This window comes from Drosophila nasuta, chromosome X (genome assembly GCF_023558535.2).
Source record: "Drosophila nasuta strain 15112-1781.00 chromosome X, ASM2355853v1, whole genome shotgun sequence".
NCBI classification, from domain to species: domain Eukaryota; kingdom Metazoa; phylum Arthropoda; class Insecta; order Diptera; family Drosophilidae; genus Drosophila; species Drosophila nasuta.
In genome coordinates, this window is record NC_083459.1 from 29,043,688 (window position 1) to 29,060,247 (window position 16,560).

At 35.2% G+C, this 16,560-nt stretch overlaps 1 long non-coding RNA gene across 1 annotated transcript in view; it reads left to right on the top strand.

Annotated features, from left to right (window-relative positions):
- LOC132796677 (uncharacterized) overlaps positions 1-16,560 on the top strand; it is a 174,558-nt gene that overhangs the window by 82,592 nt on the left and 75,406 nt on the right. The gene's annotated exons all lie outside the window — the stretch shown is intronic.

A 16,560-nucleotide genomic window follows, 5' to 3' on the forward strand; every position in this document is an offset into this window, starting at 1 on the left:
ACCACAGTCTGTTCCATTGCTGAGCCGTTTTCTGAGCCATTTGAGAAATTAAACTGCCTTATTAAATCATATCTATGTAAATGTATCCAGTAGAGTTATAGCATATCATTTGGTGACTGCGAAATTTATTGGCAATAGCCCTGAATCAACTTAGATTTATATCATATATATACTTTCTGCACTTTCTGAACCGGTTCAAAGATGAAGATATAAAAGAAAATGTGAATTTTGCTCACTTTAGTGCTCATGTTATTCGAACCACTTACTGAACCGGTTCAAATGCAAAGAGAAATCGTTCACATAACATCAATTTCGATTACTTTAACAGCTTTATTTAAATATCTCCATTAATATTAGCTGAAATCAAAATGCAGTACATCGCTGAACCACTTTCTGAACCGGTTCAAGTGCGAAGATGTATGGTTTATATGAATTTAAAATAAGCATAGTTATTATACATCTTGTACATATATTAAATATTTCTAATATTAGCTGAAATTTAGATGCTGAGTTTACTGAACCGGTTCGAGGGCAAGAAGAAATGGTTCACATAAGTTTTGATTACTTCCACAGCTTTATTTAAATATCTCCATTAAATATATCTAATATTAGCTGAAATCAAAATGCAGTTCATCGCTGAACCACTTTCTGAACCGGTTCAAGTGCGAAGAGGTATAGTTTATATGAATTTAAAGTAAGCATAGTTATTATACATCTTGTACATGTATTAAATATTTCTAATATTAGCTGAAATTCAGAAGCTGGACCGCTGAACCGCTTACTGAACCGGTTCAAGGGCAAGAAGTAGCACGTTTTCCTACTTCTTCATTAGACATTTGTATTGAAAGCAAGTGTATTATTGATTCGTTTCGCCATCATTTGCATGGTGCTGCTTGTTGCTTCACGCCTTTGGCATTTCGCTGAAAACTTAATTTAATTAATTGCCAAACACACACATTTCCCATAAAAAAAGACAAAAAAAGAAAACAAAACTGCAGTTCAGTGTCCAATGCCAGGCTCTTGGTTTTCAGTTTTGCAGTTTTGCAGCCTCTTCCTACCGATATTATAGTGCAACGATTGCAAAGTGAGCTGCCATTTCGATCTTCACTTAAGGCGCAAACTTGAATAATTGGACTTGGCAAAAGTTGGGCATTTAAAACTGATTCGTTTTACGAGCGCATTGCACTCGCCTTTATGATTGGCAATTAATTAGGCCAAAAGCCCACGAATGCGAAATGTCTGCGAAATGCGAATGCAGAGTGCTCTTCGCCTGGAGGTTATTTGTTTTTACAGCTACCGTACTTAATAGTCGGCCTCCTCTTCTCATTGATACGCGCTTCGATTTGTTTGCTTAATTAATCGCAGCTGTAATAATAATAATAATAATAATACTTCTTCTTCTTCTTCTTCGTCTGATGCATTTCTGCGTAAGCAGGCATGAAATTAGTTTTTGTTTTCTGCTTTGTGTGGAACTTGGAATCGATTAACACGCGCAATTGCATTTGAATGGCAAATATGGCGCATTGCATTGTACAATTTGTATTGTCCAAGAGAGAGAGAGAGTGAGTGGACTACTTCACCCTTAACCTCTTGCCCCTCACACTTGGCCATTGTGTCGTCGTCATTCGGCCATTCGACATGGCAATAATAATAAGAATAATATTCTATATATACATAAGAACGAGAACGAGAAGGAGAAATGAATGCTATGCTAATCCTTTTGAGAGACGTGTGTGGGCTGCGCCAACGCGGGATTAGTGTGATGCATTTTTTTCATCTCTTCTTTTTTTGGCATGAAATGAGTGCATCAAGACACAAAAAGAAATGCGTTTTTTATTGTGAACGAACGAACGTGCCAAGCAAAAGGACGAGACCTAAGACCTCGAATGCGAAGACCACCCTAAAAGATTTAACTCCGACTCCGAGTTGAGCTACGAAAATTTATTGCCACACATCCAACGAGATTCGAGGGACCTGTGAAAGGATCTACTTAGCCTCAACCTTGGCCTGGCTGCGCATGCCCAGACACTTCATTTCAATTTTAATTAGAGCAACGCTTGGAATTTCTTTCAGTTTAAGGGAAATTGTCTGCATCTCATTCCCATTTCATTTTCATTTTTTAGTTGCATTTTGTATTCATTTTTTCCACTTTTTTTTGGGTTTAGTTAGTCTGTCGGCGCATTTCTTTTGATTGTTGTGTGGACCTTTTTTTCGATTATAATTAGATGGCAAAATGCCGCTGCAAGAAATTGATTGTTAAATAATTTACTTGTGCCACCTTTGCGGCGCTGATTGGACTGCGGCAGTTGCTGCTGCTTTAGTTGTGCCAGGCATTGGGAAATTGACTCGAGTGTGGCAGCAAAAGTAACCAGAAGTTGACTATCCAACGGCTCTAAAACTTTGCTCAAAATGTTTTAAAAACTAAACGCATATTTTATTTGAGTGAAACTTTATGAAAATAAAGAGGAAAGCTTTGTTGTTGATGCAGAACATTTTTAAGGTTAATAAGTCTATAGCTTAAATTACAAAATTCATTTCGAAAACTCTTTAAATTCATGCTTGAAGATTTCATTTACATTGACGCGCAAGTATTTCACATTTGAAGAGAAGATAATATATATTATATAATTAAGTTAGTCAAACTAGTTAGTTAAATAGTTATATGAAATATTTGTATGTTTGGCGCTGAATCACTTCCTGAACCAATTCAAAGCTAAAGATATAAATAAGAATGTGAATTTAGCTTAATTTAGCAGCTTTATCTAAATATCTATATTAAATATTTCTAATGTTTGCTTTAACCGAGATGGGGTATATCGCTAAACCACTTATTGAACCGGTTCAAAGACAAAGATATATATTTCATATGAATTTAAATTACTTTAGCACATTTATTATTTACCTATAAGAAGTATTTCTAATGTTAGCTGAACCGCCTACAGAACCGGTTCGATGGTAAAAAGGAATATGTTTTCTTACTTTTTCGTTACATATTCGTTGAAAGCAAGTGAAGTATTGATTTTAGATATAGATTTTATCTTGTAAGTAAATTAATAATAATTTCTTAATCTTTGCTTTATAAGAAAATATTCTAGCATATTTATTTGATTCAATTGAAAGTAAAGAATGCATTTGCAAATATAGTCTCTTCATCTCTTGCTAAGAGCAGGCCAAAAAACGTATTTTTTGTTAACTCTACGGGCAGCCCTCGCATTAGCCACTTGCTGCACCCATTCCTGAAGTTGTATGCAAAATATGCCGACACAAATCAAAAATGAAATCGGCCAATGCCAAAGCTAACGAGGCGACGCTCTCGACGTTGGCCCGCAAGCTAGAGCCGCAAAGGGGAATTCCCTTTTGCGCTCAAGAGGGGTGGAGAAGGAGGAGGAGGAGAAAGAAGCAGCTACTGATTCAGTTGCCTGCTGTGGCGACTTCTGCTGTCTGCGCATGCGCGGAAGCAAAAAGGGGCAAAAATTAGGCGTACATTTTTATTGGCGACAGTTGTGGATAAGAAGCAACGGAATTTTCGCTGTGAATTTGTTGCTCTCAGTTTCTCAGACTGCGCAAAAGAAGCCAAAGCAAATCAAGTATATATTTTGCTGACTATTGCGGATTAACCACTTTAGATGTGGTTCGGAAATTATAAAAAATGGTTTAGAATATTTGTGAAGTATGAATAACAAATTTAGCTTAATTGGGGATCACCATTTAAATATTCATATTTATTATTTTTAGTGTTAACTAACACAAATGGCGATAAAGTTTGTCGCTGAACCACTTAATGAACCGGTTCATAGATAGGCATAAATGGTTTATATGAATTCAGCATAATTCAGCAGTCTGGTTTATATTTCTGTGCATAACAATTCTAAATGTTAGATTTCTAAGAGCTCTAAACCGTTTGCTGAACCGGTTCAAAGCTTAAGATAAATGGTTTGCATACATTTAGCTTACTTAAGCAGAGTAAGAGCAGAGTGAGTAAGTAAGAACAGTTTGTTTTATATCATATATCTGTATTAAAAACTTCTAATTTTAGAATAAATATAGATACGTTAGTTCTCTGAACCATTTACCGAACCGAATCAAAGATTATAATAAATGGTTTATATGAATTTAGCTTAGTTCAGCAGTCTGGTTTATGTGTCTCTATTCAAAATTCCTAATGTTAGATAGATGCGTTAGTCTTCTGAACCACGTACTGAACCGGCTCAAACTTAAAGATAAATGATTTCTATGCATTTAACTTACTTCAGCTGTTTCATTTATATGTCTGTATTAAAGTATTCTAATGTTAGCATGAATATAGATGCGTTAGTTTTCTGAACTTACTGAACCGTTTCAAAGATTAATACAAGTAAGAAAGTCCAGTGTGCTCGACTGTGAGATACCCGCTACCCATTTGTAATAAAGGCAAAATATTGCGGTATAATTTTCAAAATATACCGAAATACTAAAAAAATACTAAAATTATACCAAATGGTATGTTTGGTATATCGATATAGTACCGCATTCAAAATATACCATAGACGGCACAATGTACCAGATTGTCAGCCAAAGCAACTAAGACCCCTAGTAAGTAGGCGCTGATCGCTGATCGCAACCAAATTTTCAGGAATCATAACTACTATAGTAATTATTGTATATACCAAAATTCGTAGCTCTAGCTTTAAAATTACACTTGTTATTAAATTTTTTTGATTTGCGGGGGCGGAAGTGGGCGTGGCAAAAATTTGAAAGAAACTTGATCTGCGTGCAAACATAACAAATGCTGTCGAAAAAAAATTATAGCTCTATCTCTTATAGTCTCTGAGATCTAGGTGTTCATACGGACAGACGGACAGACGGACAGACCGACATGGCTAGATCGTCTCGGCTGTTGACGCTGATCAAGAATATATATACTTTATAGGGTCGGAGATGCCTCCTTCTACCTGTTACATACATTTCCTGCCAGCACAAAGTTATAATACCCTTCTACTCTATGGGTAGCGGGTATAATAAATGGTTTATGTGCATTTCACTTACTTCACCAGTCTTATTTCTATATCTGTGCATTTAGCTTACTTCAGAAGTTCTATTTATATATCTGTATCAAAGATTCCCTATGCTAGCACGATAGATATTCGCGTTAGTTCTCTGAACTACTAACTGAACCGGTTCAAAGTTAAAAAGCAAAAATGTCTCAGTTTCTCAGACTGTGTATTTGTTTGCTTTGCCATACAAAAAAAGGGCAAAAGCAAGCTAAACCACTTAAGTGGTAACAGCCTCCAAAAAAAAAACAGAGACAAGACACTTGTGTGTGTCAGTTTCGGGTGAAAAAAGAAGGGTTAAGAGGCAGCTACTTTTGTTTATTATTGTTGTGAGGATAATATTTAGATTGAGGGCGGAACAGTAGCTGACCACAAAATATTGTAAATGAAATTTCGCCAGAAAACGGAAGAGTTACTGACGTCGAGAGTCTAGAATCGAGAGAGAGTTGCAATTACAGTTCCGAGTAGCGAGATGAGTCGAGAATTTTCCATAGACAGGAAGTGCGTCTTGGCTTGGGAGTTTTTAGCAAGAAATGCAGTTATTGATAGATTGATACCAGCATAATAATAATGTGACTGGCTTGTGTCTGGCGCGTGTGTTTTGCCAAAAGATGCTGGTTGTCGTCTACGTTTTTGCTAACCGCAACAAGTCCCAATGGAGCGAGCGAGAGACAGAGAGAGAGAGAGAGAGAGAGAGAGAGAGAGAGAGAGAAAGAGTGAGAGACAGTTGCCAGGTGTGTGTAGAAGGCAAGGACACAACTGAGAGCAATGTAAATGTCACACAGCTGCTCGCTGTTCTCGTGCCAAATAGATGCGCATATTCAACGCTAATTGTGTATAAATATTTTGACCAAAAACAAGGCTAAAAACCACAGGCCAAAACACAGCAGGCAAATGAGCAAAAGAAGACAACCAACGAATGCACTTCTAATAGATACATTCGTTCGCCTGTGTGACAATTAGAAACTGCTTAGCTTTTGTGTTTGGCCCTTTTTACCTATATTCAATACTATTTTGAGGGCTCAAACCTACTCGCAGCATGCTAATAACAGTTAAGAACCCAACACATTTTTGCTCATTTCAAGGCTCAGAGACAGCAGCATGTTGTGCGGTCCTTGGTTTTCAGCCATTTACCAGCATTGTTTTGACATGGACAATGTTTTGACCGCATTGCCAAAACCAAAATCCATAAAACCCCCGCTGAGCACACAAACACCTTCTCTCTATATATAGCTATTCTATATATGTTCTCTCTGTCGCTGATATCAACTCACTCCCTAGTTTTGTTGGTGGTCCCTTCAGTTGACAATTCAAAACTCATTGGCATTGTTTCGTCGTCCGCGTTTTATATGCGTGACATCTTATTTCGTTTTCTCTCTGTGTCTATTATTGGCTTCAACCTTAACCTTTGGTCTTCTAGTTCTGGCTGCGCTTTCGTCAATTGTTATTGAATTGAGTTCTCAAATGTTTGTCTCCTTTTATAACAAATTTTGTTGTCATTGTTCGAGAATTCGCCGATTCGAGATGCATTCGCTGCGATAAGGATTCAGGAATTGTTTTTTTTCTTTCCACATCTGCTACCGCAAATTGCATTAACTTGGCCCATGGACAATTGAGGCGTGATTGAGGGGCGCGTTTTGTGGCGTTGTGTGCGGTAGCCCACGTCTAACGACCGCAAATTCATTTACTCAATTCCCTTCCATTGTTCATCGTCGTGCCAATTGTTTTTGTGGCGTTCCAATCGCAATCGCCCAAAGGGACTTGGATGACCGATCGCCAGCGTGTTTGCTCCTTGTTGTGTTCCTTGAAAACTCTCCTCCTTTTTGCAAATACAATTCTGCTTAGTCAGTTTTAGTTTTCATTTAGTTTCCATTCGCTATTGAATAGAGTTTTTCAGTGTAACGAAATCAAAGGCATACAAATTGAAATAAAATAAATTAAATGTATCTTTACGACTCTGACTTGCATTAGCCATAAAATCATAATTATACAAATAAATTTAATAGTTTCTTTTGTTTTATTTTTATTATTTAATTCTTAATTCTTAGCGAATTCTTAGTTATAAAAAAAAACAGCAAAAAGTTGTTTTAACTAACGTAATATTAATATTTCATCCAAAGACCTTTATTAGCAATAACTTTGTTCATGCTTTCAACCAATTTTTCATTAATGTCGTTTTAAATTTGACTTCATCCTGCTGGAACACTTTCCTATATGTAGCTCATGTTTTGGAGCTGCTTCGTAGTAATTTTTTAACAATTGAGCAAAGATTTTCATTTGGATTGAGGTCGCGACTTTATCCTGAATTGAAAATGTTATTTTCCAATCCATTCCCTCAACATTTTTACCTCATTTTGTGGAAAAACATTTTCGTTTTTAGTTGCTTTGAACAATTCTATATAAAATTGGGATGGTTGATATCCGAAATGAGAGGAGGAAAATGAGGAAGAAGGTTTTAACATCAAAGGGTTCACTGTAAAAAGTGAATGCGGGGCAAATTCCGCCAGAGAATTAATAAGCTTATGTATTATATTATTTAGAGGTATTTAGCAGATACTTAAATATATTGCAAATATTGAATGAAGATTAAGCTGTAATATATGTTAAGTTGCTGCACACTTCACATCACATCATTTAGTAGCTTATAATTAGTCTCAAGCAACTGTGAACTGCAAAAGTATCTGCCAGATATTTCCGTCCTGTCAAAAGAGTCTCTAAGATGTATCTCAATGTTCACTGTCAGCTGCAAAAGTATCGGTGAGATATCTCTATGTGCACAGCACAGCACAGAAGTATCTCAATGATGTATTTCTATATGGATTGTCAGGTACAAAAGTATCTATCAGATCTATCTATCTATTAAAAAGTATCTCTGTATCACTCTCAGATATTTATATCTATTGAAAGTGTGTCTAAGATGTATCTCTATATGCACACTGTCAGCTGCAAAAGTATCTTTGAGATATCTCTATTCGCATTGTCAGGCTGCAAAAATATCTGTCGCATATTTCTAAATATCAAGAGTATCTCTTAGATATTTCTTTGTCTATTGTAAGCTATAAAAGTATTTGTCAGATATTTCTACCTATTTAAAGTGTCTCTAGGATGTATCTCTATGTGCACTGTCAGTATATGTGAGATATCTCAATTTGCACTTTCAGCTGCAAAAGTGTCTGTCAAATATCTCTCTACGCATTGTCAGCTACAAAAGTATCTGGAAGATATCTATGTAAACTTTCAACTGCAAATATCTTCGAGATATCTTTATCTGCAATTTCAGTTTCAAAAGAATCTCGGAGATGCTTGTATCTATGAAAAGTATCTCTATGTGTATTTCCAGCTATAAAAGCATCCATCAGATATGTTAATCTATCAATAGTATCTCTCAGCTGCAAAAGTATCTGCCAGATATATTGCATTATCAGCTGCAAAAGTATCTATGAGATATCTCAATTTGCACTTTCAGCTGCAAAAGTGTCTGTCAAATATCTCTCTACGCATTGTCAGCCACAAAAGTATCTCGAAGATATCTCAATGTTCAGTTGCAACTGCAAGCGTATCTATTAGATATTTGAATGCATCAAAAGTATCTCTCATCTGCAAAAGTATTCGTCAGATATATTTTTATCTATCAAATGTAAGTCTAAGATATCTCAATTTGCACTTTCAGCTGCAAAAGTGTCTGTCAAATATCTCTCTACGCATTGTCAGCCACAAAAGTATCTGCACGATGTGTTCATCAGCATAGAGCACTAACGTAGAGCCTCGTTTCGTTTCATTTCGTTGTTACTAAGCTGGTCCGCCTCCAAGCATCAAGTGCACTTAGTCTCTGTCTCTCTTTCTGTGTGCGTTGCACGCGTGCTGTCCAACGGATCAGAGCTCATTACGTCAGCCTAATCCAAGCGTCAAGCATGTCCATTAGCTGGTCAGGATCTGAAAGGGGAGGACAAGAGAGACTATGAAAGAGAGAGAGAGAGAGAGAGAGAGAGAAAGCAAGCAAAGCTGTTAAGCGCATTCGTTGCGCATGCCGCCCACGTCATTTCCTCGTCTTTTCTCCACAAAAAAATTAATTAGTTAAAACCAAAACGAGAGAAAAAAAAAGGTGTTGGAAATCTCTGATTACGCTGGTAATTTTAGACAGCTCTCTCTCTCTCTCTCTCTCTTTCTCTGTTTCTCTGTAATGCGAGTAATTCCCATCCTCCATTCTGACACATTTGCGCGGCAATTTACAATTTCGATAATTTCGACAATTTTCGGTTCTCCTTATCATAATCATATTTGCCACGCCATCGTCGACAGTTCGTGAGTTTGCAATTCTAAGCCAGGAAACAACTCAATTTGTTCGGTATATCCTGTGAAGGTGTCGCTATTTCTATTTCTATTTCTCTTTTCCCTCCTTTTTATCTGGTGTTATTTTTGTGGTTTTTCCTACTCGTTTTGATGGCCATTTCCCAGCATTTAGGCGTTTACACAAACATTTTCAATGTATATTTTCTTTGGGGTCGCATTAAAGGTAGCAAAAAAAATACATGAAAAAAATACATTTTTATTCTGTCACATTTCCTTCCGTTTAGCTTGTAATTACAAACGCCAATCATATTTCCTTTTCATATTTTTGCCACTGCAATAATATTATTTCGATACCAGCCGAGATTATATTGCTCTTAATGTGTTTATCTTTTGAGGTTTCTAATTGCTCTCTCTGTATCATTTCAATGTTTTCAAAGGTCGTTTATTTAGTCTCGAGAATTTTGAATATGATTTTTGTTTGTCTTCTTACTATTAAAATATATTTTATGTTTGGATTATCTTTATGATTCTATATTTCAGTATTATAATTCTATATTCCTTTATAATTCTATATTCCAGTATTCATTTGTTTTCAAATATGTTTAACAGTCATTTAATCTGTAAATATAAATTTGTAAGTATTTTATTACAGTACTCAACAGTTCTTATTATCCTAATATATTACATTTTTAAGGTCGTTTATTATTTAATGTTCCAACATTTACATTTAGAAAAAGTTGCAAATAAAAGTTTCTAATGCAATCGGGTGTTAGCTGCTTTGACTGACAATCTGGTATATTTTGAACTCTATTATGTTTTGCATATTCAGAATTTAGTAAAATACCAATACAGCCTTTGGTATATTTTTAGTAGTTTGTGGTATATTATGGTATATTTTAATAATATTCCAGCATTGCTTTGTTGTTATTCAAATTGGGTAGCGAGTATCTCACAGTCAATATACCAACTATAGTCCTTGGTATATTTTAGTATTTTTGCGGTATATTAATTTTGTATATTTCATATTTGGAATGTAGTACTTCATCAATATACCAAATATAGCCTTTGGTATTTTTTTTAGTATTTTTGTGGTATTTAATTTGGTATATTTACAGAAATTTACCTCTTTTACTTTTATTACAAATGGGTAGCGAGTATCCTACAGTCGAGCACGCTCTTAATTTTCTACTTTTAGATTTACTTTTAGATTTATTAAAAAAATAATAGATATGCTATTTCATTTTTTTTCGCTGCCTATTTTTTATAATTTGTGAATTTTTTGCACAATTCCTAAAACCAGTTGATAATGCCCATCTTCTAAATAGTCGAGCACTCTCCACTTCTTTGCTGTCTGTTGTAAATGTAAATGTGTTACAAGCTGCTGCCAAGTTGCTTTCAATGTTCAATGTTGAATGCGTGTTCAATGGGCACTTGCCCAGTTCTGGCAACTTTCAAATGCTCAAGACAGTGGCTGATCTACTTGAGAGAGTCGAAGTCATTCGTCGTTCGTCGTTGTCGTTGTCTCGTTTACTCCGCCTCCTTCTGGCTACTGCTTGGAATCATGTGCCTGTCAATGTCCATAGATATCTAAATTTGTTTTGCTCTCGAGGCGATGACAGGCAAAGAGTCTTTGGATTTAAACGCGTGTTGCCTGTCAATTACACGTCACGATATGCAGCTCAAAAACTCTTTCACACAACCCGAACCAAAATCCCAAACCAGACACGCGCCGTCTCCATCTCCACTCGCTTGATTCCCTTTTACGATTTTCATTTTGCGTTTCTCACAAGTGCATCATCGAGTCAGTCATTCATTCATTCATTCATTCAGTCTTCGTGTTGCGTCTGTCTTCATTATGCATTGACTGGCTGGCGCTGCATTTGGACTTTTAGGACTTTATCGATCAATGAAGAAAGCATTAACTAAATACGTCGAGTACTTTTTTGATTGCTTTACACGCGAAAGTAAGGCAGCAAAAAGAGAGTTTCTCTTCTCTCGACAGTTGCACTGTTCAGTTTATTGAATTGTAACTGCAGCAAATGGAAGATTGAGTACAGAAAAAACTGCTGATCGCAAATAAAGATCTTCTTTTTTATTTTAAACATTAAAAAAAATGCAGATCTAAATATTTATTTTTAAATGGCAAAAACAACTTATTCTAAAATAAATATTTGTAGTTTATAATCAAGCTTCAGAGCTAGAATATAGCAAATCAATATACCGCAAGAAGTCTAATAATATACCAAATGCTATATTTGTTATATTCTATTAACCCATTTTGAATAAGAACAAAACAGTGCGGCATTATTCTTAGAATATACCAAATAATAAACCGCAAGAATACTAATAATATACCAAATGCTATATTTGGTATATTCCATTTACCCATTTTGAATAAGAACAAAACAGTGCGGTATTATTCTTAGAATATACCAAATACTATACCGCAAGAATACTAATAATATACCAAATGATATATTTGGTATATTCCATTTACCCATTTTGAATAAGAGCAAAACAGTGCGGTAGTATTCTTAGAATATACCAAATAATATACCGCAAGAATACTAATAATATACCAAATGATATATTTGGTATATTCCATTAACCCATTTTGAATAAGAACAAAACAGTGTGGCATTATTCTTAGAATATACCAAAAAATATACCACAAAAATACTAAAATATACCGAATGCTATATTTGGTATATTTATATACTTATTAAACACAAGAACAAAAACAAAGTTTAATACAAATTTCTGTATGTCATGCATTTAGATTCGAATCTGTATAAAAAATATATAAATAATTTTTGAAATTCAAAAGTTGAGAGAACCGAAATTTAGTCTTTAAAGAGAGAAGTTGAGAGAACAAGCGATCGGATGTTTCCCATTTAATTCGATGTGCTATTCATAAATCTAATAACAGGCAATTTATATGTCGATTTGTGTTTTTCCATTCATTCGATGTTGCTTTTGTTTTGGCTATGCAAAATTGGCCGTGTAGAATCAAAGCGCCCGACGACTTGCACTTGACTCTCTTGACTTTTGACCTGCCTCGATCCGCCTCTGAATTGATAGTTGAGAGTTGAGAGAGTTTTGGTCAATGAAACCGCTTTGGCACTTGCACTTGCTTCAATTTGTTCTACCAAAAAAAAAAAAATGTTATGCTCTTTCTTTGGCCTCAATTAAAAGGACAACCTGCTGCGATGCTCTGAATTTTGAAAAGATTGGCGGAAGGAAAAGAAGCATTTTCCGAGAGAGGCGTAAACGATGTTTGAGGCAAATGTTTTGGGCCATAATTGTTCACGCCTTGGTCGCGTAATAGATACTTTGATGCGCCGTCCTTTGGCGTCGCTTTGGTCTACATTTGATAATTATCGACTATCGACGCACACGCATCCTGAACACACACACACATCCTGTCTGGCTGGCTGTCGAGAGACGCCTCCTATGCAAAGCGCCACTAAATGCTGAAGCGTGTGCCGCAGCAAAAAAAAAGATACATTTATCCTATCACAAGTTGCTTCAATCGATAGCAAGATTTCTCTGGAAAAAGTAGAACTAAAATGCCTGCTGCGCAAGTCAGATCGGGGATAGGAACAGGTCAACGATAGGGGTCGAGGGCTGCCCGCTGTTAGCGCTTAATTGCAGCTACAAGATACCGTATCTTGTAGTACGTGTATCTTGTAGTTCTGTTTTTTTTGGCGAAAAACACAGCGAGACGCAAAGCGATGGGAGTTGCGATTAGTTGTTGTCACACCAGCGTTTGATAGATGAGAAGTATTTTTGTGCTAATAGATGCAAAGATATCTAGAGAATTTTGTGGATATATTTGTGCTAATAGAGACAGCATTGAGATGCTTAGTTTGTAGCTACATTTTGTGCAAATGTTTGACATAATGTGTGGCTTAACTTGCACCTACATTTTGTACTAATAGATACAAAGTTAGCTAGGAAATTTTGTGGATATATTTGTGCTAATAGAGAGAAATGTATCTTTAGTAATAACTGCATTGAGAGGCTTAGTTTGTGGCTACATTTTGTAGAAGTGTGTGGCTTAATGTGCAGCTACATTTTGTGATAATAAATTAGATACAAATGTGTCTTCTCGATTATTATGACATTACTTGATGCTACATTTTGCGCAAATAGTTTTTGGTAATAGATACAACTGTAGTTAACGCAATAGATACAAATGTATCTACTCTAGTTGTGTGGCACAGTTTGCAGCTTCATTTTGTGGCAATATTTGTTTTAAGAGATACAAATGTGTCTTTAGTAATAGCTGCATTTCGCGACTTAGTTTGAAACCAAATTTTGTGGAAATGCTTATGATCATAGATACAATAGTATCTATATTTTGTTCGACATAGTTTGTAGCTACATTTTGTTCCAATATGTTTTCTAATATATACAAATGTACCTTAAGTAATAACTGCATTTTTACCAGCGTTTGACTAGGCACAGTTACCAGCAATGTTTTTTGAATATTTGTGTTAAGAGATACAAATGTATCTATACTTTTGTGACTTAGTTTGTAGCTATATTTTGTACAAATATTGTGTGTTTTAAGAGATACAAAAGGTTATCTGTAGCAATAGCTGCATTTGGAGGCTTAGTTTGTAGCTACATTTTGTGGAAATGTATCTACATTATTATTCTATAGTTTGCTGCAATGTTTTGTAGACATATTGGTGCCAATAGATACAAAAATGTATCTGCAATTCGAGGCTTAGTTTGTAGCTACATTTGCGTTAGTAGATACAAAAGTATCTAGCTACATTTTGTGGCAATTATGCATTTTGTTGCTTGCCTTTTTGGCTGGCCCGGCAACACCCACAAGAAAATGTTGCAAGTGGGTGTGGCAAGCAGGTCGAAAGGTTGGCGAATTGTGTCACAATTGAATAGAAGAAGTAGAGCTCAGAATCAAAATCAAAATCTGTTGTTGCGTTCATTCTCTTTGCGGTGACCTTTTAATGCTGTCAACGCGCGGACCGCCGACGGTTGCAAGTCTAAGTCCGATGCTGTTGCTGATGCTGTTGCTCTCTTTGCTGTTTGGCAACCTGAATGTGGGCCATTGCATAGCGAGACAATGCGAGAGACAATGGTGACAATTTCACATCTTAATGCACATCAATGCGCGTTACCTTTGACCAGAGCTCAATGCTTGTCGGTTTCCTCTTTGAAATCTATTTCATGTTCTGTACTCTACTTTTTTTTTTTTGGCAAAGCGTATTTTGCTTTTTTGATAAATCGATTATCGCATCGTAGGAGGCAGTCACAAAAACAAAGCCAAGAGCATCGCAAAAATAAAAAAAAAAGAAGGGAGTCCGTGTTTGTCGGCTTTTCTAACATCTAACCTCAATCGTTGTCAACCACATCATCATCATCGTAGTCCTAGTCATAGTTATAGTCATCGTCAGTCTCAGTCTCATTCTCACTCTCATTCTCATCGTCATCGTCATCATTATCCTCATCAGTTCTTTGTGGTCGCTGAATGCAGATCCATCGATCGGTTTCTTTTTTTTTGTAGCCGCACTTTTGTGGTTGACATTTTTCTCGTCTCTCTTCGGTCGGTGACTTTACTTTGATGCCCCCGTCCTCGTCCTGCGATCCAGATACAATATTCGACTCGACTTTGACCCCGAGCTACGATCGCGCGGGTTATGCTTGATCTGCTTTTGTTTTGCTCTCATTCTCTCATTGCCTTTTCCTTTCTTTGCTTTGATTTTCTTTGCGCTCTGATTTCTCTATGCGATTGTTGACTAAATCTACTTTGTCTTTTTTTGCTGATTACTACTTTTTTACTATTTTTTCTTGTCCGCAACTCGGCAAATTTTCCCATAGCCCAGCTTAGCTTGGTCAAGCGTAGAACTCGGGCAAACATATTAGCAGTGATAACATTGGAGCGCAGTTATCACGATTCAAGAACTCATTTTGGCTGCGCAGATTTTTGATAGTTTTCTAATGGAAAATATTTTTATTTTTATTTTTTGAGAGGGATCAAGGGATCAGAATTCTTTAAGGAAAAATGTTGAATGCAAACATAATAAAGCTGAAATTTTATTTAAAACATTCAGTTATATCAAACTTTTATTGATATTTAACTACAGAGTTTTAAGATCATAGAAATTTCTGAAAGAATGTTCGTCCAAGTTCTTCTACTTCTTCTTTTCAATCTAAACGTTCCTGAAATCTAAATTAATCTATTTTAAGCTAATATAATATAAATTCTAAATCAAACCTTGTAGAATCTTAAAAACCAAATTTTGCATAAAAATATTGATTTAAAATTTTATTTAATCTAAAAATCATATAGCAAAGTTTTCTTTTTTTAAGATAATAAAAATGTAAATTAAGATTTGGAAACTTTTATTGATATTTATCTAGAGAGTTTTAAGAGCACAGAAATTTCTGAAAAACAGTTCGCTTACATTTTTCTACTTCTTCTTTTCAATCTAAACGTCCTTGAAATCTAAATTAATCAATAGTAACTTAATCTAAATTCTGGATAGTTTCTCTGTGTAGTTCTTTGATTGTTCGCTGCTTTGATTATTCCGTAATTTTATAAAAATATTCAAAAAACGAAAAATACAAAAATCGTATAACAAACACATTTTTAGCTTCAAAGAACATACTGAACCAATAAATTTGGTACATAAATTCCCAAAGGAAATTGGTTTAAAGTTGTCTAATAGAATACAGTTTTGATTAATGATTTAATTCAATTATTTTATGGTCAACAAAACTCAAAGTTAACCCAAAAAAAAAAAAAAACATAAGATATTGTTACCTAAATATAAATTTTCGAACCCTGTATGTTACATTTAACACTTAATTGAATCTATTAAATGAGCCAGAGCACCTAAGACCTTAAGGCTAAAATCTATTATTATTTGGGACAAGAAAGCACAATAAATTTCTTCATTTTAATTACTAAAATTGGTAAAGTAAACTTTAAATATAAGAAATAAATAATTGCGATCTATATTCTTTATTATTATAACAAAATTTAATATAGAAACATCTAAGTTGGATAGTAGATTTTTTACGAAACAAAATTCATGTAGTTTCTGTTGCTTTCAACGCTTTCGATTTCTGATTTTTGATTTGGAAAATTTGCACTGTTCTCGCTGGGATTATCCGCCTTCGCATTTTCTGCACATTTTCAAAGCGACGAAGAATTTAGTTCCGCCTCATCATGCGCCTTTGTTGGCATTTAGCATAACGTTGAGCC